At 42.3% G+C, this 25995-nt stretch overlaps 1 long non-coding RNA gene across 9 annotated transcripts in view; it reads right to left on the bottom strand.

The window, feature by feature from the left end:
* The window catches only part of LOC147363259 (uncharacterized), a 408991-nt gene that overhangs the window by 93558 nt on the left and 289438 nt on the right, over positions 1-25995 (bottom strand). For 5 of the 9 annotated variants that reach the window (XR_015135898.1, XR_015135903.1, XR_015135906.1 and 2 more), the window contains 2 exons: positions 13865-13987; positions 8112-9222 (listed from right to left, as the gene is read on the bottom strand). This is a non-coding gene — a long non-coding RNA (uncharacterized LOC147363259). Of the gene's footprint in view, positions 1-3948; positions 5075-8111; positions 9223-13864; positions 13988-25995 lie in introns of those variants that run through there. The other 4 variants (XR_015135904.1, XR_015135905.1, XR_015135901.1 and 1 more) reach the window with 3 other exon arrangements.

Genomic DNA, 25995 nt, shown 5'->3' with positions numbered 1-25995 from the left:
CATGTACACAACATCCTCTGTAAAATTCTGGCCAAGAATGGATAACCTGAACCTAAACCATGAGGAAATATCAGAAAAATTCAATGAGGAATGTTCTGTAAAATAACTGGTCTACATTCTTCAAAAATGTTAATGTAATGAAAGACAAAACAGCATCAAAGTACTGCTTTCAATTAAAAAAGGAGAAAAGAGACAAGACAACTAAACACAATTCATGAGACTGGACTGGATCCTGTAACTGAGGTAAAAATAATGCTTCAAAGGACATTATTGATATAATTAGCAAAAATTGAATATGGACTGTAGATTAGATAAAAGCATTACTTTGCTTTCTTATTATTTGATTAAATTTCCTATTATTTGATGACTGTATTACTTGAAAGAAGAAGTTTGTTCCTAAGACATATATATTGAAACATTAAGGTACAGAGTATGACACCTACTCTCACGTGATTCGGGAAGTGCTACCTACAATAGATTGATATACAGCCAGGGAGCCCAAACATTAAAAACTGGTCAATAAATAAAAGGCACATTTTTCTCTGTAATGTTCTTGCATCTTTTCTCTAAGTTTGAAATAATTTCAAAATAAGATATTTTCAAGCTAGGAGAGCTTGAAGAAAAAGAGCCCCCTCTATAGCGCCCAAGCTAGAACTAGCACTGGCATTGTTGAATTTCACTACCACATACCTCTTCAGTCAAGAGCCCTCTCCTGGAGCAAATCTCTCATAGTCATACCCAGTAGCCCTAGGGAGGGGCACCTCCATCCTTCCAATAAACCCTCTACTTGAGCTTCTCTGAATGTCTCTGTTCTTTACAATTAAATGCCTCCTGACCAGTTAGTCCTCAACCTACCAGAGGGAGGGAGCAGCACTAGCAAAGGCCTTGAGTCGCTCAGTCGTGTGCGACTCTTGCAACCCCATGGACTATAGCCTGCCAGGCTCCTCTGTCCATGGGATTCTCCAGGCAAGAACACTGGAGTGCCATGCCCTTCTCCAGGGGATCTTCCCAACCCAGGAATTGAACCCAGGTCTCCTGTACTGCAGGCAGATATTTTACCAACTGAGCTACAAGAGAAGCCCCATGGATATACATGTCTCCTCTACTCTGGGAACCTTTGATGGCTGCATGCGAACATGCCTGTGTGTGTGCTAAGTTACTTCAGTCATGTCCAACTCTTTGCGACTCTATAGATGTAGCCCATCAGGCTCCTCTGTTGATGGTTGCAACCATGTCTTGTTCATCCTTATATCCCCAGTGACTGACACACAGAAGATGCTTAACAAACATTTCAGTGCTGAGTGGAGTTAGACTATGTTGACTGTGGGGATTTATACTACCATCAGTGTTAACAAGTCAAGGGAGCACACTCCACAGAAGGCTTCTCAACCATGCTCATGCCAGCACGCTCTCCCCAGACAGGTGCCAGGAAAATGCTGGCATGACAAACACTAGCATTATGTCTCCACCTGATGGCTTAGGCACTACTTTGGTGGGTTTGCTGTATTTTAAACTAAATGTGAAGGTGGAAAACAGGTAGAGAGGAATTCAAGCCTCCCTGCAACTCTTTACCCTATATGTGGGTAGCAAGCACATCAACAAAACAGTATAAGCTTTCCAGGAATTGGAGAAGAGAAGAAGCAGGTTAGTATCCTTGCAGATCCCCCCACCCAAAGAATTACTGCCCCATAATTACAAAGAGGGAGAGCTCCAGTTCCCACAGACTATCAGAAATTCCCGAGCTCTAGTTCCAAGCATTAAGAATATCAGGTCCTTCAGATTCTCACCCTGACTAGGCTTGACGAGTGTAGGTAACCTCCATATTCACAATGGCCCAGACAGAGTAGAAGAAAAAACAGTAAGGGCCACAGAAGTAAGCTTCTCCATCCAACTGAGGCCTTTCCTTGGGATTCCTTTACAAGTTCCTAGTCCCAAGCTTTGCAGGAGTTAATAAAAACAACGAGAGTCTGGATAGAAGGAATGGTTCTTGAAGAAGAATGTGGAATTGACAAGACCAGAAATAACACGAGTCAACCCTATTTCAACAAGGATATGTCACTACAGATTTGACTGGACCAAAAGCAACTGATTTTACTACCCACCCAGAGAGAAGAAACAAGCCAATCTTGAGTCAAAATTCTCTTGGTTGAAGCCAAAACGCTTTTTCTATCACTATTTTAACCATTTTGAGGTTACACAGTAGTTATTACTTTTGCAAGTAGATAAAGAAACTTCCTAAGACAGTTTTAGAATCCATCTGCGTAATAAGTGGATGTTTTCCAAAATCTAGAACCCAGGAAGTGAATCCAAGTGAGAAGGACATTACAGTGGTCTTGAAAAGTTGAGTTATTCAGAGAGCTCTGACAAAACACCTAGTTCCTGCTGGGATAGTTTTAGGGGAAATTCTTAATTGGATGGAGGAAAAGACACGTCCATGGAGCCTTTAATAGAGCTAAAACCTCCTTGGAATACCTCTGCCACCAACTCTGGCTTGTCACCTGAGGGGAAGGAAAGCCTCAACAGAATAAAGGAACGAATAGACCCTAACAGTGATTTTGATGAAAAACTAATTAGGAATATAACAAGGAGATTATTAATTCCTGCCAGAATCAAAATTACAGACCTTATCATGTTGGAAACATGAGCATTAGAAAAGAACAACTCTCAGACCACACTTTGAAAACTGCCACCTGGAAGGGAGCGAATGATGAATCTGAATGCCCTGAAGGGAACAGGAGACAAACAGGAAGGTTTCATGCTAAAGAGACTATGCCGCCCAGACTTCTGAGAAGTTGTGGGAGTAAGAGGTCCTTAAGCTGTTTAGATGATCTGGAGAGAATCAGAGTGAGTGATAATGGGTAGTATCAGAGCTGGCATGAGGCAAATGCTGACTCAGGGTGGGATATTCAGAAGAGGATGGGAGGAGGGATAAATTAGGAGGATGGGATTACCAGATCCAAACATCTAAACATAAAATAGAGAAGCAACAAGAGCTTACCATATAGCACAGAGAGTTATAGCCAATATCTTGTGATAACCTGTAACCCCACGAATCACTATGCTGTACACCTGAAACTAACACAATATTGTAAATCAATTATGCTGCTAAGTCACTTCAGTCGTGTCCGACTCTGTGTGACCCCATAGACGGCAGCCCACCAGGCACCCCCGTCCCTGGGATTCTCCAGGCAAGAACACTGGAGTGGGTTGCCATTTCCTTCTCCAATTATACTTCAATCTAAAAAAAAAAAAAAAAATGAAACATATATAGAAGGGAAGTGGGCAGAGGAACCCCAATAGTGAAAGGAAAAGGAACTGCCCTCCTCTTCAGGGTATCAGGAAAAGTATGCTTTTAGTAATGTCCTAACGTTTGCCCAGAGTTAAACTGAATAGGTTTCAGTGTTTTTTCTATTCTTTTCTTTTCTTTTCTTTTTCTTTTTTCTATTCTTTTCTTTTAATTGCAGGATATTTTGCAATTATATGTCTTATGAGACCTGATACAAATTTTATGGACTTTATTTCTAAGATGATAAACACTTGGGCTGATTTGATTTAGTCCTTAGCCCCAGGGACATGAACAATAAGAGAATTCCCATTTTGCATTTGGGCAGGATATGTTCTAAGATGAAATCAGCGAGCCACTTCATTAGCCACAGAGGGTCAGTCCCCTTTGAAGCTGGACCAGACACCAAGGAATCCTATATTGATGTTGGGTTCAGACCCCCATAAGGCAGCAGTCCCTTCTCACTATTCCATCCTTGTGAGCCTCAGAAACTGTATCTCTATTTTTTAAGATCATTTGTAGTCTCCTCTCCTCCCTTGCCCCTATCAAGAGCCGGACGATGTTATAATTTTCTGTTACTAAAATTTTTATTTCTCTAAAGTGGTCATAAATGCTGGCTTGATGACAATCCAGAAATATTCCATATACTAAACACAAAAACTAGCTAGGAAAATTGCTTGGTTTATTTTTGTTTATGTTATTGAGTTCTTGCAAATGACACAGCTGAATGTTTATCCTACCATAAGGAAATGCATTTTGGTATTTGTATTTTGTTTTTTTTGTTTCTTGAGGACTTTTTTTTTAAGTTTTGCTTTAAAAGATAAGGGCAATAAAGAGGGAACTTAAACATGCATATATCATATCACACACAAATCCGAGCATGCGCACACACATGCAAAATTTTAAATTTGGGGAAAAGTTATTTCTACAACCTTCCAACATTTTATTTTCTTCTCTTCTATCAAAATTAAAATACCTGAATTTATCAATATTAAAGCACAAAATGAGACAGACTAGACTTCCCCCATTTTTTTCTATATCACATTCAACCCTCTTCCTAAGATGGCTATAGGAGACCCCTGGGCCTTTACTCCACCCTCACATAAGAGCTCTCCTTGGAAATGGCAGCCAGGGCAAGCTGGACAGAATGGATGAGGACAAAGAGTTTCAGTGAGGAGCAAAACAAAGGGACTAGAAGAGAAGGGCAGCTCTCATTAATACCATTAACTTATATAAGACTTCTAAAATTATAGTGGCAATAGGCAATTTAACCACATTTCATGGAGACTGCTGTGAAATGACAATTAAATCTAGATGAATAAGTAAAGCAAATAATGGAGAAATAAGATACGAGACATATGCATGTAAGATTCCTTATTTTGCAATCAGATAAATAAATGAGAGCTTTGGGAGCTGGATTAAGAATTTGAATTATGCACTTCTGAGCCACTGCTGGAAGGCCTGTCTGCCCTGGACCTCAACTGAACCATTGTTGGGGTCTCACTTCTTCTTCTCCTTGATGAGAAAGAGGAAAGAATGAGCGTCCACATCGTCGTTTTATTCTCCTCTTTACAACTCTGCAGGGTGAACAGGTGCTACATCGGGTTGTGTTTTCTTAAAAGACGTCCATTAGTCTCCAGGCCTCCACAGCTCACAACGCCGAGTGTCATAAAGCGATGGCTGCTGGGCTTCCAAAAGTTGACAAAACCCATGGAAAAAAAAATCCCGGCTGGATGTTGCTTTCTGGGGAGAACATGCAGTCGCAGCATGGAGGGCCCTTTTGAACATTTTCTGAGTAATAAAAATGTGTTATATCATGAAAACAAACAGGCTAGGAGAGAAAAAAATCTTAACGGACCATAGATCTCAAAGAAAAAGCACCAGCGATTGACAGCCCCACACACCCCGTGAGCAGCTTCTATTTTTGTGATTCCTGAGATTTTGATCACACGCCATTTTGAAAACATAAGTCTAATGAGGGCATAACTACTGAACAGCATCATATGGATCCCAAAGAGCATGGACTTTGGGTTAAAATTAGGTTCAAATCCTGGCTCCTCCTTTCCCTGGTGGGCATTACCTCTCCTGAGTTTCTATCTCTGAAGTAAAGACAAAGTTATTGTGAGGATTAAATGAAACCATGTATGCAGTAGGCTGTCAGTAAGCACCTACCTCTTGTGTTAAGTGGACAGAGCTTGTCTCTGGGAGGATTCTACCTTCCCAAAGATGCCTATGATGCAAGCACTAGAGTCAGGACTAGTTAACTAAGGAAAGGCACTAGGGATCTTCTCGCAAAATAGAAACTGATGCTCAAACTGTAGAATTAAGATACAGACACTGAATCCTTTCCAATCATGGGACTGTGTCAGCCTCCTTAAGTGGAGCTTGTGCTCAGTGTTTGATGCTGGGGCAAGACATGGAATGTTGCCTAGTTGGTTGGTTTATTTCTCCTCAGTTTTTTTCTAATGCTACATTATATTTAAAATAAAACCAGGAAAATCTCATGTTTAAAGTAACTAACCAATTTTCATTGTTGTTTTTGTTTTAATTTTTTTAATTTATTTTTAATTGAAGGATAATCGCTTTACACTGTCGTGTTGGTTTCTGCCAACAACATGAATCAGTCATGTTTTTTTGTTTTGCTGTTTAGTCACTAAGTTGTATCCAACACTTCTGTGACCCTAAGGACTATAGCATGCCAAGCTCCTCTGTCCACGGGATTTTTCCAGGCAAGAATACTGGAGTGGGTTGCCATTTCCTTCTTCCCGAACCAAGTTATACAATATGCTATATTGCCACCATAATTTTCTCTTCTACAGCAATCTGGTAGCTTACCCAAGAGCAGATTACCTTTCAGACAATTTCAGAACAGGCCCCCTCTAGTTTCAATGTGTGTTCAATGGATCCAAAGGGTTGTGTAAGGCTGAGTCAGGGGCGTGACCTTCATATCACCAGCCAGGCTGGCCTGTGGTAGCCAGCTCTGTCCCTGGTAATCTATTTAACCAATCTTGGCCTATGTTTCCTCATCTGTAAGTGAGGAAGGTGGTCTACCATCTCTAAGGTCTCATACAGCCTAAATATCTTCTAGTCACATTTTTTTTTTTTAAACAAACTCAATTTTAACCTTTTCCCTCAGTAATACAGGTCTGAACTGTAAATGAATCCAGATAACAATAATGTTTCTAAATGTCCAAAGGGTTGAAATCATAAGATAAATTATTTTTCTCTGGTTGATTAAAGAGTTGAAAATAAACTGCTAATGTATATGAGACACTGGAGTGGATATTTTATCTATTGTCCTTCTTTTAATCTGAGTATCTGAAGGAAAAGAGGTAAGAAATTAACACATGATAAGGGCTAGAGATGCCATCTACTAGGGTCGGTGCATTATACATATGACCTCACCAGGGGTGTGGAACAACATCCAGTGCTTACAGATGCTTAAAACGCCAAGGATGAAGCAGTCACAATTCAAATACAGGACTGAACTGACAGCCTCCAAAGCTCACAGTTTTTTCTGGACTGCCTGCATGGAGTCATAGTAGCTGTAGAAATAATATCTACATATTATCTTATGTATAATGTGGAGCAGAAACTTACTCTCTCTGGCTAGGCCTTAACAATTACACAGCAAAATTCTCCAGTTTAAGCCTCAAAATTCTCCAAGGACCTTACAGCTCTAAAACACAAAGATTCTCTGGTCAACTCAACAACCACGAAAAGTAAATGTATTAAGTATCCTAGAGGCAGTGTTCATCTCTACGTCCAGCTGGATGTCATTGCTATCTGAATCCTGTCCATCCCCTAGTCCTTCTCTTTTGCCCACCACCCCTCCAAAAATACTAGATAACTTCCAAAGATTCAGATACCACAGAATAATACAAATTAATAGAATACATATTGCATGACAATATATTTCACCATTAAAAAAAACAAAACTGGGACAAGCAGCCCATGAGAGCTTTACACTCTAGTGACTTCTTCTTGCTCTTACAGCTAATCAACCGGGGCTCGAGGGGCAGCTATTTGTTGATCTTTGAGTGTAAGGTGGTGTCCTCTCTGGCCCTTTCAATTCAGACATCAACCAAAAGACCTGAGAAGTTATTGTATTTCTGGGATTTTCCTTTGTTTAAAAAAAAAAAGTGCAAGAAGATATTCAGTGGAAAAAAAGAGAAGCATCGACGTTTCCATTGGTAATCTGGTCCGTGTGTTCCCTGCTACTGAGCATTTTCAGAAGGCCTGACTGTCTGGGTTAATTGTTTAATGCTTTTAGTTAGAATTAAACTTTGCACCTGCTCTGACAGTGATAAATTAAATGTGCTCCTTTTCCAATACTGTTGCCCTCTTTAAGTAGAGACCAAGAAGTGTATCTCCCTTCTTCCCCAGCATTTGAGGAATCTCTGCTACACTGGAGTGTAAACCAGCATAATTTGTCACCAGAGCTAGCGCCAATTAAATTGATTGCGTTGGACTGAACTCTGGGACCCCTAATGCAAGCACCAAGGGAAAAATGGGCTCTTTTCTGCCCATTCCCCCATGTGGCACTTAGGCATAGCTCAACAGTGGAAGGCTTTCAAGGTTCAAAAGGGTTTTATTTTCAAAAGAAATGGGCATTGATCAGCTGCATTTAAAGGCAAAGATAATTCCAGAGCTTGAAGGCTGGATTTGTGTTTAAGGTCTAAATCTCTTTCTTTAACCTTGGGGGGCCAGTATAACATAAAAGCAACAAAGAGATTAAGATTACAAAGGGTTTGCAAGTGTAAATGATGCGGTGGTATTCTCCAAACATAACACAGTCCCCATTCACAAGCCCAGGCACAGGCCGGCATTTGATCTGTTGGTTTTACACCTGTAAAAACAACTCGTGTTTATTTGTCACTCAGCAAACCATTTCGGGCAAGAGGGGATAAGAAAAAGAAAAGGAAAGTGGAGGAGGAGTGAACTTGTTCATACCGCAGAGTTCAAAGGGGCCTTCCCCAAACTGACTGAAAAGTAAACACACAGAAGGTCAGCATGGCAGAGACAATCAGAAAATCCCCTCTCTCTGTCGGTGTAGCACACTCCACACAGGAATGCAAGGAGCAGGACTCTCAGTTCCAACCCTCAGTCATTCCCCTCATTATCCCAGCCTCTGATGCTTGGGTTTGTTATGTCACGTTCCACCAAAGAAGGCAATAAATAAACTCAAAGCAAATATCAGCCCCTTCTTGCTCCTTATTTATGAGCTACCAATTATGTGTCCCTCCGTCTTGCCTTTTAGCTCAACTTCCCACCATCAGTTCTAGAGAACAGTACCATTTGAGAAAGATGAGATATAAATCAAGGCTACAGAGTTAAGAGACTCAGATACCAAGTTAGCTGATTCCATCACTGCACAAGGTGAAACCAGGGGTAAGTGCACCCCTTCCCCCAAGTCCCGGTCTCTTCTCACCCATCTGCTTTCTCCCTCAGCAACATATACCTTCTCCCTTCAATTCTATCCCCTGGTTCTTCCTGGGACAAGCTGAAGCCTTCTCAGGGAAATCAAGCCTTATTGCTAAACCACCTGGAAGACGGAATGTTCCGACTTCAGACAAAGGGGGAAAATTGATGTTTATGGATGCTTTCAAAGTCAGATCAAATGTCTGGGCACCCTGAGAAGGTAAATAATTTGGTATGAACTTAGGTGACTAAGTATTCAGTGCTCCTTTAAAGTAAGCAAGCAAACAAGAAAACATCATTACTTAGGAGAAAGACTATTCACCAGAAGAAAAGTGGAAAGGAATAATTCAGGTGGCAGCTCTCTCTCTTCCTAAACCCCTGAACAATTCAGCTCGGGCCCCAAACTTGCATACTCTACCCAAAAAACAAAAGCCACATCTCTCTGACCAGGAGAAATATTGAACATAATTACTGCTTCCCGATTATCCTTTCCAAAATACTGCTTCCAGCAGGGCACTCTGTGGAAAGAAAATAAATGGAAACAAAAGATCAATGTATTGTAGATAGCAGGGGCTCTGGGGTTTTTTTTTTCTTTCTTTTTTCTCTTTTTTTTTTTTTTTGAGCAGGTCGGGGGCTGCCCTAGGTCTTTGTTGCTGCTCAGACTTTCCTAGTTGTAGCGTGGGCTTCTCTTTGCAGAGGTTTCTCTTGTACAGTACAGGCTCTTAAAGGCATGCAGGCTTCAGTAGTTGTAGCACTGGGGCTCAGTAGTTGCCGCTTTCAGGTTCCACAGCACAGACAAACTCAATAGTCGTGGCTCATGGGCTTAGTTGCTCCGCAGCACATGGGATTTTCCCAGACCAGGGACCAAAGCCATGTCTCCTGCATTGGCAGGCAGATTCTTTACCACTGAGCCACCAGGAAAACATGGGTATTTGGTTTTATGAAAATTTTGTTTGATATGTACTTGTGTGCATATGTATAAACTGACACCTAAGTGTGTGGTATTGTGCAATGATGTAAAATATATTGATAACTCTAGATTAAAACCCTTTCATGGATCATAGCCTTGTCAGAGCAAAAGGGCTTGCATAACTCAGTGAAGCTATGAGCCATCCCATGCAGGGCCACCTAAGACAGACAGGTCATAGTGAAAATTTCTGACAAAGCATGGTCCACTGGAGAAGGAAATGGCAAACAACTCCAGCATTCTTGCCACAAGAACCCCAAGAACAGTATTAAAGGGCAAAAAGATATGACATCAGAAGATGAGTGCCCCCCACCCCAGTCAGAAGGTGTCCAATACACTAATAAAGAAGAGGGGAAGGCAATTACTAAGAACTCCAGAAAGAATGAAGTATCTGGGCCAAAGAGGAAACAATGCTCAGTTGTTAATATGTTTAGTGGTGAAAATAAAGTCCAGTGCTATAAAGAACGATACCGCATATGAAACTGGAATGTTAGGTCCATGAATCAAGGTAAATCGGATGCGGTCAAGCAGGAGATGGTAAGAGTGAACATTGACATCTTAGCAATCAGTGAACTAAAATGGATGGGAATGGGTGAATTTAACTCAGATGACCTTTTTATCTACTACTGTGGGCAAGAATCCCTTAGACAAAATGGAATAGTCCTCATAGTCAATAAAAGAGTCCAAAATGTAGTACTTGGGTGCAACCTCAAAAACAACAGCTTAATCTCAATTCCTTTCCAAGAGAAATCACTCAGAATTACAGTAATCCAAGCCTAGGTCCCAGCCAGTGAGGCCACAGAAGCTGAAGTTGACCAATTATATGAAGACATATAAGACCTTCTAGAATTAACACCAAAAGAAGACGTCCTTTTCTTAGGGAATTGGAATGCAAAAGGAGGAAGCCAAGAGATACCTGGAGTAACAGCCAAATTTGGCCTTGAAATACAAAATGAAGCAGGGCAAAGGCTAACCGAGATTACCAAGAGAACACACTGGTCATAGCAAACACCCTCTTCCAACAACACAAAGACAACTCTACACATGTACATCACCAGATGGTCAAAACTGAAATCAGATTGACTATATTCTTTGCAGCCAAAGATAGAGAGGCTCTATAGCATCAGCAAAAACAAGACCTGGAGATGACTGTGATTCAGACCCTGGGCTCCTTATTGCAAAATTTGGGCTTAAATTGAAGAAAGTTAAGGAAACCACTAGGCCATTCAGCTATGACCTAAATCAAATCCCTTACAGTGGGGATGATGAGTAGATTCAAGGGATTAGATTTGGTAGACGGAGTGTCTGAAGAACTTATGGACAGAGAGGTTCATAACATTGTCCAGGAGACAGTGACCAAAATCATCACAAAGAAAAAGAAATACAAGAAGGCAAAATGGTTGTCTGAGGGGTCTTTACAAATAGCTGGGGCTAGTGCACTGGGACGACCCAGAGGGATGGTATGGGGAGGGAGGAGGGAGGAGGGTTCAGGATGGGGAACACATGTATACCTGTGGCGGATTCATTTTGATATTTGGCAAAACTAATACAATTATGTAAAGTTTAAAAATAAAATAAAATTAAAAAAAAAAAAAGTAAGGGAGAAAGGAAAAGCCATACCCAACTGAATGAAGAGTTCCAGAGAAGAGTAAAGAAAGATAAGGCCTTCTCCAATGAACAATGCAAAGTAGAAGTAAACAATAGAATGGGAAAGACTAGAGATCTTTTCAAGAAAACTGGAGATATCAAGGGAACATTTCATGCAATGTTTTTCATTTCCATTCAACATTTCATGCAAGGATGGGTATAATAAAGGACAGAAACAGTAAGGACCTAATAGAAGCAACAGAGATTATGAAGAGGCAGCAAGAATACCCAGAAGAACTATACAGAAATGGTGACCCAGATAACCACAATGGTGTGGTCACTCACCTAGAGCCAGATAGAAGTGTGAAGTCAAGTGGGCCTTAGGAAGCATTAAGTATAAGTGTTAGTCTCTCGGTCATGCCCGACTCTTTGCAACCCCATGGACTGCAGCCCACCAGGCTCCTCTGTCCATGAGATTTTCCAGACAAGGATACTGGAGTGGGTTGCCATTTCCTTCTCCAGGGGATCTTCCCAACCCAGGGATCAAACCCAGGTCTTCTGCACTGCAGACAGATTCTTTACCAACTGAGCTACAAGGGAAGCCCTAGGAAGCATTACTACAACTAAAACTAGTGGAGGTGATAGAATTCTAGTTGAGCTATTTCAAATCCTAAAAGACGATGCTGTTAAAGAGCTGCACTGAATATGTCAGCAAATTTGGAAAGCTCAGCAGTGGCCACCAGACTGGAAAAGATCAGTTTTCATTCCAATCCCAAAGAAGGGCAATGTCAAAGAATGTTCAAACTATCATACAATTGTGCTCCTGTTGCATGCTAGTAAGGTTATGCTCAAGCATAAACAATCCTTAAAGCTTCAGCAGTATGTGAATCAAGAAATTTCAGATGTTCAAGCTGGATTTAGAAAAGGCAGAGGAACTAGAGATCAAATTGTCGACATTCATTGAATCATAAAGAAAGCAAGAGAATTCCAGAAAAACATCTACTTCTGCTTCACTGACTATGTTAAATAAAGCCTTTGACTGTGTGGATCACAAAAAATTGTGGAAAAATTTTAAAGAGATGGGAATACCAGACCATCTCACCTATCTCCTGAGAAACCTGTATGTGGGACAAGAAGCAACAGTTAGAACTGGACATGGAACAATGGACTGGTTCAAAAGTGGGAAAGGAATACAACAAGGCTGTATACTGTCGCCTTGGTTGTTTAACTTCTATGTAGAGTACACCATGAAAAAGGCTGAGCTGCATGAATCATAAGCTGGAATCAAGTTTGCCAGGAGAAATATCAACAACCTCAGATATGCAGATGATACCATTCTAAAGGCAGAAAGTAAAGAGGAACTAAAGAGTCTCTTGATGAGGGTAAAAGAGGAGAGTGAAGAAGCTGGCTTAAAACTCAACACTCATAAAACCAAGATCATGACATCCAGTCCCATCATTTTAAGGCAAATATAAGGGGAAAAGTAGAAGCAGTGACAGATTTTATTTTCTTGGGCCCCCAAATCACTGAAGATGGTGACTACAGCCATGAAATTAAAAGACACTTGCTCCTTGGAAGAAAAGTTATGACAAACCTAGACAGCATATTGAACAGCAGAGATATCACTTTGCTGACAAAGGACCGTATAGTCAAAGCTTTTGTTTTTCCAGTAGTCATACAGATATGAGAGTTAGACCATAAAGGCTGAACACCAAAGAACTGATGCTTTTGAACTGTGGTATTGGAGAAGACTCTTGAGAGTCCCTTGGACTGCAAAGAATCAAACCAGTCAATCCTAAAGAAAATCAATGCTGAATATTCAGTAGGACTGATGCTGAAGCTAGAGCTCCAATACTTTGGCCACTTGATACAAAGAGCCAACTCATTGGAAAAAATCCTGATGCTGGGGAAGTTTGAAGGCAAGAGGAGAAGCGGCTGATGGAGGATGAGACAATTGGACGGCATCATGGACTCAATGGACATGAATCTGAGCAAACTCTGGGAGATAGTGAAGGACAGGGAAGCCTGGTGTGAAGCAGTCCATGGGGTTACGAAGAGTCAGACACAACTTAGTGACTAAACAACAACTGGATTAAAAGACAGTTTTAAAAGCACAAGAATGCATTGGAAAAAACCTCAGTGAGGGAGTTTAGCAATAATCAGAGTGGGTCAGAAAGATGTAAAATGTTCTACAGGGACTCACACAATGAATTGCCTTAACAAATGGAATAACTGCTTCTAAAAACATGCAAGCAGATAACACATCCTCCCTACTGATAAGGGAAATATTAAGAAGTGATATTTATATATGCTTTTACTATTTCTAAAAGGTTTCACTCCTTTATGCCACCAGCATCCCAGAAGGAAAGCCAAGCAGACTTTTTTCAGGATTCTCATTTTTAAAAATAGGGGGCTAGAGTGGTTATGTGGCTTGTCTTTGGCCTAGAAAAGGTCCGTGTCAGAAAATAAACTCAAATCTTTGACACAAATTCCAAGTTCTTTCCTCTTCTTGCTTGGAAAATGATAGACTGGTTCATCAGAATCCTTCCCATCATTAAGGTGCAAAGGGAAATTGTTCCCCTCCAGAATGGCCTCTCTGATAGTACCTGTGACCTTGTCCACAACTTCCAGCACCATCCAGCATGGTTCTTATTTGTCCAGGTGGGTAATGTTTTCTTAGAGGTTCCATTACAAGTCTTTCAAAGTTGAGGGCCAGGGCATTCCTCTTACTGAAAGTGAAAAGTGAAAGTGTTAGTCACTCAGTCATGTCTAACTCTTTGTAACCCTGTGAACTGTAGCCCACCAGACTCCTCTGTCCATGCAATTCTCTGGGCAAAAATGTTAAAGTGGGTAGTCATTCCCTTCTCCAGGGGTTCTTCCTGACCAAGGGATCAAACCCAGGTCTCTTGCATTTCAGGTAGATTCTTTACCATCTGAGACACCAGGGAAGCCCAAAAAGAAGGAGATAGAAGCCCTTGGTTGATTGTGCTGGCACATTCCAGTCTCACTTACAACCCTGGAACAGGACTTTCCCTAAGGCTGTGGTATGTGTGCTCAGCCGCTCAGTCATATCCAACTCTTTGCAAACCTTTGGACTGTACCCCTACAGGCTCCTTGTTCATGGTATTTTTCAGGCAAGAATACTGGAATGGGTTGCCATTTCCTCCTCCAGGGGATCTTCCCAGCTCAGGGATTGAACCAGTGTCTCCTGCACCTCCCGCATTGTAGGCAGGTTCTTTACCCACTGAGCCATTGGAAAAAGGCTCATCTTTGCTGACTTATTATTTATTGTTTAATCAATGGACTGCCTCAGCCTCCCATACCAAGGTAGGTATTAAGGGAAGAAAATAAACTTAGTGTGGGACCAGGAATGGTCAAAGCAACTGGCAAAGTTGGAGTACACCAGTACCATGGGGCCCATCCTTTTATTTCAAACCACCAGGCATTTAATGGGCACCTACACAAGGCCAGCACAGTGAAGAATGCTGTGGAGTTTATAGCTCAGAGGTGCAGACAGACAGGCAAGCAATGAACTGAAATGCACAGCAGAAAGGAATGAGGGCTAACTCAAGGTCTGAAACATAGGCTGGAGACAGGAAGGAATGGAAAACGGAGGATGAGAGAGGGCTTCACTGTAAAAACTGCATCTGAGCTAAGCCTTGAAAGTTGGCAAGATGTCACCAGCACAAGCTTTCAAGACTTGTCATTTGCTCCATCAGCAAGACTCATTTCAGATTTCCTGGAGCAGCAGGATCAAGAGCAACAGTGATTAAAACAGGAGGTCACACACAGTCCAGAAGGACGTGCCCTGCTTGCCTTCGAGACTTCTGCTGATGTCTCGGCTGCAGAGGAGGTCGATCAGCTAAAGATCAGAGGGCCATCCCAGAGGCTGGCTGCCCAGGTCATCCTGGTGGTCAGCCCCACATTATGACAGAGGGAGCCTCCCTGCGGGCTCCGGGGAGCCGGTAAAACCAATTGTAATCACATTGCTCTTTTCCACAGTGTAGACTGTATCCACCAGCAGCCCTAAACTATGACTGTCTGGAATGGGAATGAGTGGATTAGCCTTTCAAACCTTCCCAGATCAGGTCAAAGTCTCAGGGACCAGTGCTCGGAGTCAAGTTGGAGCCATGCCGAGCCACCCTAAAGAAAAGAAAGGCCTGTGTTTTCATATCAGCGGGTTTGGGGGAAGGAGGTCCCTTCTCCTTCTGCCCTCAATTTGGCAGTTTTTCTAGTTGCAAGACAAAAATATTTGCACATTTCTCAAGTGGCTCAGGAAGCCCCTGCAAAGCAGAGAGAAGAATCCATCGACTGAGTTGTGGTCCACATGAACCCGTCATCCGGGAGCCTCAGGCTGTCTTGTTCATTCCCAGTTCCCAGGCAGAGGGCATCCCAATCCTCTTTCTCTGTGGGAGGCCAACATGGGCCCCGACAGCAAGTGTCATCTCTGGGAAGAACCGCAATGTTAGACTGCGGTGACAGAAACCTCAGCTTCCTCCAAACTCCCCTGATCAGTTTTTGAAGGCCAAGCCGGTTCAGCTAAGGAGTATTCCATGCAAATTTGCCAAACACCAGCTGAGGGGATTTCCACGCCTCACTTCCAACACAGCAGGAGAATCCTGAGCAGCAGGGTCCAGTCCTATCTTTATTTCACATTCCGGAAGCCTGAGCTGAGTTTCCGCAGCTCCCTTCGGTCATTACCACCCATTCACTTTGACCTCTTTATGGCCAAGGATTTAAGACTTCCAAGGTACTTCTGAGTGCGTATGGCTCCTTCCTACATATATTGCCCTCTCCTTCCCCAGAGAAGGTAGAAGGATTACACCCATAAGAGACACCAGAAGACTGAAAACAGGGAGATCAAATGATCTGGCCCAGAACCAATAAAGGAAAGAAAACTCAAATTCCAAATTCACCTTTCCTATCCTTTTATCAGAACTGCTGTCAGGAGCCACATTGAGATCTGAATTTGTATTGTAGAAGAGCATGCATTCCCAACTGACTTTTTTGGAGGACTGTGTATAAATCTTTCTAGTGCCGACTTCTTCTTAAAAAAATAACACCTTTTGTTTCTCCCTGATATAAAAGTAATAAATCTTCATTGAAAAAATGGAAATACAGAAAAGAATAAAGATCACTCCATAATCCAATATCCAGATATTATAACAGCTGTTAACATTTTGATATCCCTTTTTTTGTGTATACTGGATTTATTTTTTTCTGAACTAAGGTTATACTCCTATATACTTAAGAATTCTGCTGCTTTACACATAACATTCTACTGTACCTCTCTGTGTTGATAGCTATTATTCTACAGCATCATTTTAAATAACTGCAAGACAATGCATTATGGGCATGTACCATCATTTACCAATCTCGTTTTTGGACTGTTGAGTTGCTTCTAAGTATTCTCAAATATAAAAAAGGCTGAGTAGAAATCTCAGCCATATTAAGGAAAGAATGGGCAATGTGGTAAAACTGCCAAGGAGACTTCCTGACTATTTTTAATTCATTCTTGCTTTTATGTACATGGCATCCAGGTGAGGTTTGGCATATGCATTCTTGGTCCTTTTATGAATAGGATACACAGCCAGCATGCCACAAAGGCACAGGTGGCATCAGAAAGGGGAACGAGCACTAGACTAAGGGCTGAGAGGTCAGATTCCACTGCTAGCCCATAACTCACTGTGTGACCTTGAGTGAGTTATCTACCTCTCGGGACAACACTTTCCTCATACACTGAATAAAGAAATTGAACCAGATGACTTTAATATGCCTTTCAGTCCTAACACCATGGTCCTACAATACTTTTAGGGAGATAACACTCAAACCCAAAACACTGAACCATATATTATTGTTGTTGTTTAGTTGCTAAGTCATGTTCAACTCTCTGTGACCTCATGGACTGTAGCCCGCCAGGCTCTTCTGTCTATGGGATTTCCCAGGCAAGAACACTGGAGTGGGTTGCCATTTGCTTCTCTAGGGGATCTTCCCGACCCAGGGATTGAACCCACGTCTCCTGCATTGCAGGCAGATTCTTTACCACTGAGCCACCTGGGAAGACTGTGAACTGTATAGGACCGTCTATTATCAAAGGTAGACTGCGTTAGAAACGCAGTTCTCCACTGTGTTGGGAAGCAACCATGTGTCTCTAACAGATATGACCTGAGTCACAGGCACATTGTTCCCATAACAACTTACGGCTTGAAAATAATTTATTTTGTTCTAATAATTGAGAAGAGATTCGAGATTTCCCCCATGAGAAGGTCACTGTCACTTCCATCCCAGCTTGCTCTTTAGAATGAGAGAGAAGTTAGGGGATTTGGAGTTCATGCACCTAACAAAGCATAGACCTTTTCACCTATGTTATTGAGGAGACCCCTTAGGACTCAGTCCTGTGATTTCCAAAGTGCCCTAAAATGACATTACTGCTCCTCCTCAGCCCCTTCTTGCTCCTTCCCCAGGGAAAAGCAGACTAATTGCATCCATCTGAGAGATGAGGATCCTGAAATTAAAATGCTCCTTCTCGAGGCAGTGAGGGAGCATCTCATCATTCAGGGCCCTGGTCCTAGGCCTGCCCACACCAGTCGAACATCAACTCTTTACTGCCCGACATGGGCATGTCTGTGACACATGCCCCACACACCAGCAAGTGCATGGCTGTGAGATCCACTGGGCAACATGACCACTGCTCCTCTGCCAACACAGGGGCTTCTCAGCAGAACCAGGGTGTAGACTGGACCCAGAGAAAGTGGGATGTGAACGGGCCAAGAAGAGGAGACTAGAAAGAAATCCTCTACAGGGTTGGCCAAGGCCTGGAGGCTCCATGTATCTTCTTCACAGGCCCTCACCCAGGTCTCAGGAGCTGTACTTTATCTACATTCAGGCCCTGGGGCAGCAAGAGCTGAAGTAGCAACTTTGCTTACATCCAAACTTGTCTCTGCTCCTGGCACCCACATGCCCTGAAGTGAACAGGAGAGGGAGTCATCATCATAAAGCTCTCCAGGAGGCTGGCGCATGCATGAGGGGCTGGCTCCATCCCATCTTTGAAATATGCAGGGTATGGCAGGGTGGACACAGCTCATTTTAATCCCTGCATCAGTAAACTATTCCTGAGGGGTTCACTCTCTAGTGAGTCAGTCCCTCCCAGCCAGCAAGGATAAACTATATTTTATCCCTAGCTGAGAATACAGTACAAAGAAAACCAAAGAGAACTGGCAGGAACAACCAAGAGAAAGAAAAAAGCTTCTGGTGTGGGATGACAGACTGATTCAAACACTCCCAAATTACCACTAGGGCCATGTTCCCAAAGGGAGCTCCGCTGGGGAGGGAGAAAAATTCAGTGGTCCCAAAGCAGCCACAAACATACATATATAGATATATAGAGAGATACATATAGATATAAATATGTATATATAGAGATATCTGGAGTGCATGTGTATGTATACACACAGACACTCGTGTGTGTGTGTGTGTGTGTAAGTGTGTGTTTAGGGAGGAGGGAGTAACAGCAAGATTTTACTATGCCCCATTCAAAGCCTGGATTTGGTTGAGAGGCCCACAAAACCTGTGACTCTACACTCCTCCTCCCCTCCTCTGGGCAGTCTCCACGCCATCAAAGACAATTTTCCCAAATCTTGGCCATCAGAAGCTGGGCAGTCTCAGGAAGTTTCCTGATCATTTTGGAAGGACCTGGACATCTGAGAAAGAATAACACACGATTGGTCGGCAAAGATGAGGAGGACCTGGAGGCCAAGGAAGGATGGTCCTAATTTTCCATTTCACTGACCAGCTCCTGGGGAGGCAGTGATCACGAACAGGATCCCAGAAGCCTAAGCTCTGGTTGAAGCTCCACCAGAAACTCACTGTGGGAGCATGGGCCACCGCAGGGCTCAGCCCAGCTCAGCCATTGTACTGTCCATTCCAGGATGGGAATGCTTGCCCAGCCCACCTATCCAGGTGGATAATGCTACCTGGGCACCTCCAATTCAGCTGGTACTGAGGCCCCTCCATGTAATGCTCCTGGGAGTACAGACATGGATACAGCAGGGTCGCTGCATGACAATGCAGTACAGACTACATACAGGTGTTCAAGCCAACACCTCACAACGTGAGGCAATGCACTGCGAATGAGATTTTTAAAAAGAAGAAAAACACACGTACACAGGTGTATTAAGAAGGGCAATCAAGACTCTATAAAAGCAAGACTTGACCAGCTGTGGAGCCAACACTGCAGGGCACTTCAGCCAGAGGGGAAAGTGCCTGCAGAAGCACAGAGAGCCTCCTGAAAGCATCGTCCAGTCCTACAGTGCTTCACAGTGTCAAAGCGTTTACATACGTATTTCTCATTTTGGCCTCCAAAAATCTGTGCAAGAAGTAACTCCCCGGGTCACAGATAGCAAAACTGAATTCATCAGAACCTCAACATTCATCGAGCACCAACTATAGTCAGGCAGAACAGTAGTTTGATCATCCTCTGGTCACACTGCCTGGTTCCTCACTTATTGTGTGACTGAGGCAATTTACCTCTCAGAGCCTTGGCTTTCACACTTGCAAAATGAGTACAGTAATTGTTCCAACTCAGGATTACTCAGGCTTCCCTGGTGGCTCAGATGGTAAAGAATCCACCTGCAATGCAGGTGACCTGGGTTCGATCCCTGGGTTGAGAAGATCCTCTGGAGGAAGGCATAGCAACCCACTCCAGTATTCTTGCCTAGAGAATCTCTATGGACAGAGGAGCCTGGTGAGCTACAGTCCATGGGGTCACGAAGAGTCGGACAAGACTAAGCGACTAAGCACAGGATTGTTCTGAGAATTAAATGATGATACAGGGAGATTCAGGTGGCGCTAGTACCTGCCTGCCAATGCAGGTAGACATAAGAGACTCGAGTTCAATCTTTGGGTTGAGAAAATCCCCTGAAGGAGGGCATGGCAACCTACTCCAATATTCTTGCCTGGAGAATCCAACTGAGAGTGGAGCCTGATTTCCAGCACATAGTGAACAACTGTTCGATAAACCTTGGAAATAATTAGGGCACTTAATTGAAGTATACAACTGGCAAGTTATATGATCCTGGGCAATCTTGTGCGATCTTATGACCTGGGTTTTTCTGAACTCCAGTTTCTCTGTTTGTAGAACAACTTGGTTGGATAGGTCAGCTCTAAATTCCCATAACAGCCTATGATTCTAAAGCACATCAAAGCATGTGATACAGCATCTCAAAAATCACCCTTCAACAAAATCGTTCTGAATGCTCTCGACCTGCCAAGCTCTGCCCTAGAAACAGAAAAACTCCCTCGAGGACCACAGAGTTTGAAGAAGCAGGCAGACATGCAGAAAGCTGCTTCAACACAGTAGGATCAGAGCTGTCTATAGAGGTCACAGATGGAGTCAGGCAGCGAGCCAGGGCTCGCCCTGAGCTTCAGGGGGTCTTCAAGCACGGTCCCTGGGCCTCTGGGATCAGCAGCACCTGGGAGCTTGTTAGACACAAATTGCTAGGCCCACCCCAGCCCTAGTGAATCAGAAACTCTAAGAGTGGGGCCCAGAAATCTAAGTGTAAACAAATTCTCTAGGAGATCTGGACAGGTGCTAAAATTTGAGAACTGCTGCTCTAGGGTAACAGGAAGTTTCTAGAGGAGTTAGCCCTTGTTATCACTCAGCTTTCCTTTCTCAAATCATGGAAACCTAAGCTGGGGGAGGCACTCAGCTGGCTCCACTGTGCCCTCTTTCCTTGCCCTGTGGTCTCAAGAATGAAGAGTTACAACCAATGGAGGGGGGTGGAGGCGGGCTGTGGCCAGACCGGATCCTGGGAGTGGGTGACCTTTTGCCAAATGGTTCTCACCGCCAAAGCCCTGTCCCGAGAACATTACCCAGCAGCCCCACAGGAAAGGCCTACAAACCAGATGAATTTCTGCAGGGACTGGATGAAACGTGAGGCCACCTGAGAGAAAGGCCTGGGGAGGAGGGACGTGTGTGTGAGGAGCTAACAGGAGGTGCTGTCTTCAGTCTCAGTTGTTTGATGTCTTCGGGTCTTTACCTCAACGGAACACAAGGTCTGGCAGCCTAGGCCTGTACCTCTTCCCCAGCTTCTCAAAACAGCCCTTGAGGACAGTTGCCATCATCACTCTTCTCCATTCTATCACTCGCCATCCCCTTTGTGTGTCACAAGAAGGAGCAAAGCAGAGGTGTATTTTGGTTTTTTGTTTTTTAAGATCAAGAGGGTTTTTTTTTCCCCCTAACTTAAAGAGAATCTTTTTCTGCCTCTGGATAGATTGCCAACAGGCTACAAGCTCTATCAGGAATATCAAACAATTACAAGAATCCCAAACCCAGGCTTCCTGTGCAGAGCAGGACTGACGTGCTTCAAAGCAGAATCATCTTCCCCCATCCAGCTCCCAATCTTTTCCACTAATTCACTGCCCTTCTGTCCCACAGTCCACAATGAAAGCTGGTGAGCTAGCCCAAGGTAGGCACCCAGGCTGCTGGTTCTATACAGTGGGCTCGGATTCTTTCACTTCAAGGCCAGGGTCACCCTCTTGGCTTCCAGACACTTCTAAATACGGTATCATGGAAGCCCATGGACCCATTCACACTTATCTACCCCTACCCTTGGTTCCCTCCCTTCCATGACTCAGGAGAAGAGAGATCAAGTAGGATGGATAGCAAAAGAACGACTGCTGAGATGGCAAGATGGTGGTAAACACAGTGGAAAGAGAAAACATCAAAGTACTAAGAACTGGAAGCCGGTCCAGGTAAGAAGTCCAACTCAGCTTCATGTCCTCCAGCTAAATGGCAGGGCCATCCCATTTTGGTTTGGAAAAGCTGATGAGCATATCTTCAGATGTAGAGACAGATTGATTATTAACACAGAGGAGCAGCCAATGCAAGGTTCTCCGCCACCAACTGAAAGTTCCTCCTTCACCCCTTTAGCTCTCTCTCCATGTTCTGGACAGCTGTCTTATGAGGGGATCTCAGCCTCGGAAGAGCAAAGCTAGACACAGACTTGAGACTTGTGACTAAACGATCAGCTTAGACTGTTAATAACCCATGATTCCGCCCCACAGGCTATTAAAGCCACTTCACTATCACTTCTCATTTGATCTCACCTTAATTCCTTTCAAATGTTTAAAAGCACTTGAACTAAAACTAAGATGACCATTCAGTCCTGATCCACAGCAAGGACAAAATTTTCCCCACAGACAGTAAAGGAATTATTGTTTACTAACATTGTGCTCTGAACATGTGAACTATTTATTTCTAAGAGCTGTTCAACTTGGAAGGGAATGTGGCTGAACTTGGAAGGGAAGGCTTGAGAAATCATCCCAATCTCATGGCACAATATTGTCACCTTGGTGCTGTACTTTTCCAAAAGAAAATGTGTCCCACGGTTTCTTTCTCTCTCTTTCTTCTTCTTCTTTTCCTCTCTTCTTCTTTCCCTTTCACTATTTCTTCCTTTCTTTATAGTCTTTCTTCCTTCTTTCCTTTTTTATACTAAAGGAATACAAAACTTTTTGCTAGAAGAGTGATTACACAGATTCAAGTGGCTGAACTTTTATGCATTCCTTTCTCTTAAAAAAAGTCATTCCTAGGAGAGAAGAGCTAATAAAGTCCTGTATCTTTGATGATAGTGATGCAGCAGTACAAACAAATTATAGTGTTCAGAAAGTTTGAGATACTGAAAAGAAATGCACAACGTGAAACACCAAATTTGCCTGTCAAGGTTTTTTTTTTATTATTATTACTGTTTGTTTCATTTTATTTTATTCTTAAAGCTGAGGTTTGCAGCTATTTGCTTCACTATAGGAAATTCCAGATCCAAGAATACTGATTTACAACTTCAATCATCACCTGACAAATACAGCCCTTGCTAAGTGAGAGCTGATCCATAACAGGTATTTCAAATTTTCATAAGCCACAACATATCAACCCTAAAGTGAAGAGTTTCATTCACAGGAAACAATTTTCCAAAATCAGCAAATATTTTTTAAAGAAAAAAAAATGTAAAGAATAAAAGAGGAAACCTTCCCATAAAGATAACTTCCTCCCTGAATATGACTCTCTATGTTGAAATATACTGAGTTCTGTGATTTTTATTATTTTTATTACACCTGTCTTCCAGATCCCAGATTAACTCTTGTCTTCCCCTGCCCAGGTAGGTCTCCAGGAACTGACAGATGGGCTGGTAACCTCAGTGGAACACCCAGAGTTAACCTGTAAGTCCACAACTTCTGCCGAGGGCTGCTGGCTGCTTATTGTCACAAACATTGTATCTGAGCCACTCTGACATCCTACTTCAAGGTTTCATGGAACATGAGACAACTTAAGCATTGAATTATTGCCTCAGATCCATTATGTACATCCCCCCCTCCAAAAAAAATAGCTGCTGCTGCCACAACTCTTAATCCCTAGTCTATTATGGAAGCACAAAGATTAGAAATGCCACTCTTGCAGTAAAAGTTCTTTTTTCTTTGGAATTCTTTCTGCTACTTTTTAAAAAACAGAAAAGTATATTTTTACTTCTTTCAAGAAATTCAATTACACTTGAAAAATGTATGCAGTTGACAATGAAATCAAAATATCTAGGTAATTTCTAGTTTACTCAGAAAAGAAACATCTGAACAATAAAAAAAAAAATGTATTTCAAAGATAGTTCCCAAGTTATACATTTTTAATATATTTAACATATTTTCTTGTAAGAAAGATCTCTTTGCACTTAAAAAAAATTAGCATTCTGTAAAAGTGAAATCTGATAGCATTCCTAGAATAGCTCAGTAATTTATTTTACAATAACTTATAAATGTCAGACTTGAAAATTCAGGTTAGGGTTGTGGCTTCTGAGATTTATTTAAGAAAAAATATTTCTTCAAACAAAAATGTATCAAAAAAAAATTAAGTATGGGGTGCTTCTGTATCCTCAAATTAGTTTGGTGTGTAGGGGAGTGGGGAGGAAATTTTAAAGAGCAGCACCTAATGGTAAAATCAGGTATTGCAGGCTAGCTCTCAGAGGCATTGGAAGTCCGGTAAGGAGGAACATTAAGGTCTCCGTTCTGAAGGCTTTACATACATAAAAAAGGACAAGTCTTCAAATAAAATGTTTTCCTTGGTAAGTAAAGTAAACAACTTGGTAAGTAAAGAAGAGGATAGTGTCTTGTAGTTCTAAAGTAACTGCAAAACACATCGAACATAACTCTAGGAGCTCAGAGACGTGGCCATAAGGTTAACATTATCTTCGTAAAACAGCCTCAACTCATTATTTGATGACTTTTTTATGGATACCCAAGTAACTTTCAATGGAATCAGTTGGAAAAAATGAGATTGGATATAAAGCGAATTTTGCTAAACAGCAACAATTTTGTAAAGGAAAAGATACTGATATCATCAATTACTCATGAAGTACAGAGGCAGGACAAGGACAGTATAAAATTATACAAAGGCTATTATGCAAAAGCACAATTTCACCACACACAGAAACCGCCAACCCCACAAAATTCAGTAATAAAAATAGTTAAGGCCATTTAGACTCATAAACAGTTGACTCCTTTTTTAAAGAGAGATTTATTATTATTATTATTTATTTTGACTGCAGTGGGTCTTCATTGCAGCACATGGGCAGCATGTAGGATCTTAGTTCCCTGACCAGGGATCAAACCTGAGCCCCATGCACTGGAGCGCAGATTCTTAACCACTGCAGCACCAGGGAAGTCCTTGACTCCATTTCTTTAAAGGGGCTTCATCAACCTTTACTAACACACACAGTCTACACAGACAAACCATTTTAAATGAAAACACCTTTTCAGAGAACGGCATCTTTGGTTACTTACCTCTGGCTAATTTGAAATACAGTCAAAATGTGGAGAACAATTTTTGGAAATAAACGGAGAGACCCAGATATGCTTCCACCCTGACTCCATGCCCAGTCTGTCTTGTGAATTAGTTTGAATGTTGGCAATCAAGCGAGTAGAAAGGAGTAAAGGGAAGGGAACTCTGACTTCTGTGAATAAGAAGTCATGATTAAATGCCAGTAGATTATAAAGAGCTGAATGCTACAGCCCTGTGGATTCAACAGAAACCAAACCAGAGACTAAGCCTTTTCACGTTAAAGAGAGCTTCATTTTCTCCTAGATTACAGTGTTGCATTTAGAATACTCCAAACCTAGTTCAGAGTTCTATTCTGTGAATATCCAAATGAAAGAAATGCATCTAAATGAGGGGTGTTATTTATTGCTAGATAAATTACAACAAACAGCAGCTTAAAACTGCACACATTTACTGTCTCACAGTTTCTGTGAATCAGAAGTCTGGGCCTGGCTTCACTTGGTCTTCTACAAGGCTGCAGTGAAGGTATTATCAGGGCTGGGGTCTCATCTGTGGCTCAGCTGGAGAAGTAAAGTGGTTCCTGGTCACATTCAGTGCCTTTCAGACTATTGGCCTGAGGTCTCAGTTTCTTGCTGGATGTCATCTACAAGCCACCCTCAGTTCCCTGTCAAGTGATCCTCTTCATAAGCAGCTCAAAATATGGCAGTTTGCTTCTTCTTTAAAACCAGCAAGAAAGAATGTCTTTTGGCAAGACTTGTGTCACAATCTTATTTAATGAAATCACATACATGTAATCATACATATCCTTTTACCTTTGCTGAATTCTATAGGTAGAAGAAGTCACAGATCATGCCTCCTCTCAAGGAGACAGAACTGATTATATAAGGATGTGAACAGCAGGAGAAGAGGATCATGGGAGTG

Source organism: Bos grunniens, chromosome 11 (genome assembly GCF_055505025.1).
Source record: "Bos grunniens cultivar Pamir isolate PY7600 chromosome 11, Bosgru_T2T1.0, whole genome shotgun sequence".
Taxonomy (NCBI): domain Eukaryota; kingdom Metazoa; phylum Chordata; class Mammalia; order Artiodactyla; family Bovidae; genus Bos; species Bos grunniens.
Note: the sequence above shows the minus strand (reverse complement) of the source record. Positions and strands in the feature narration are given on the sequence as shown.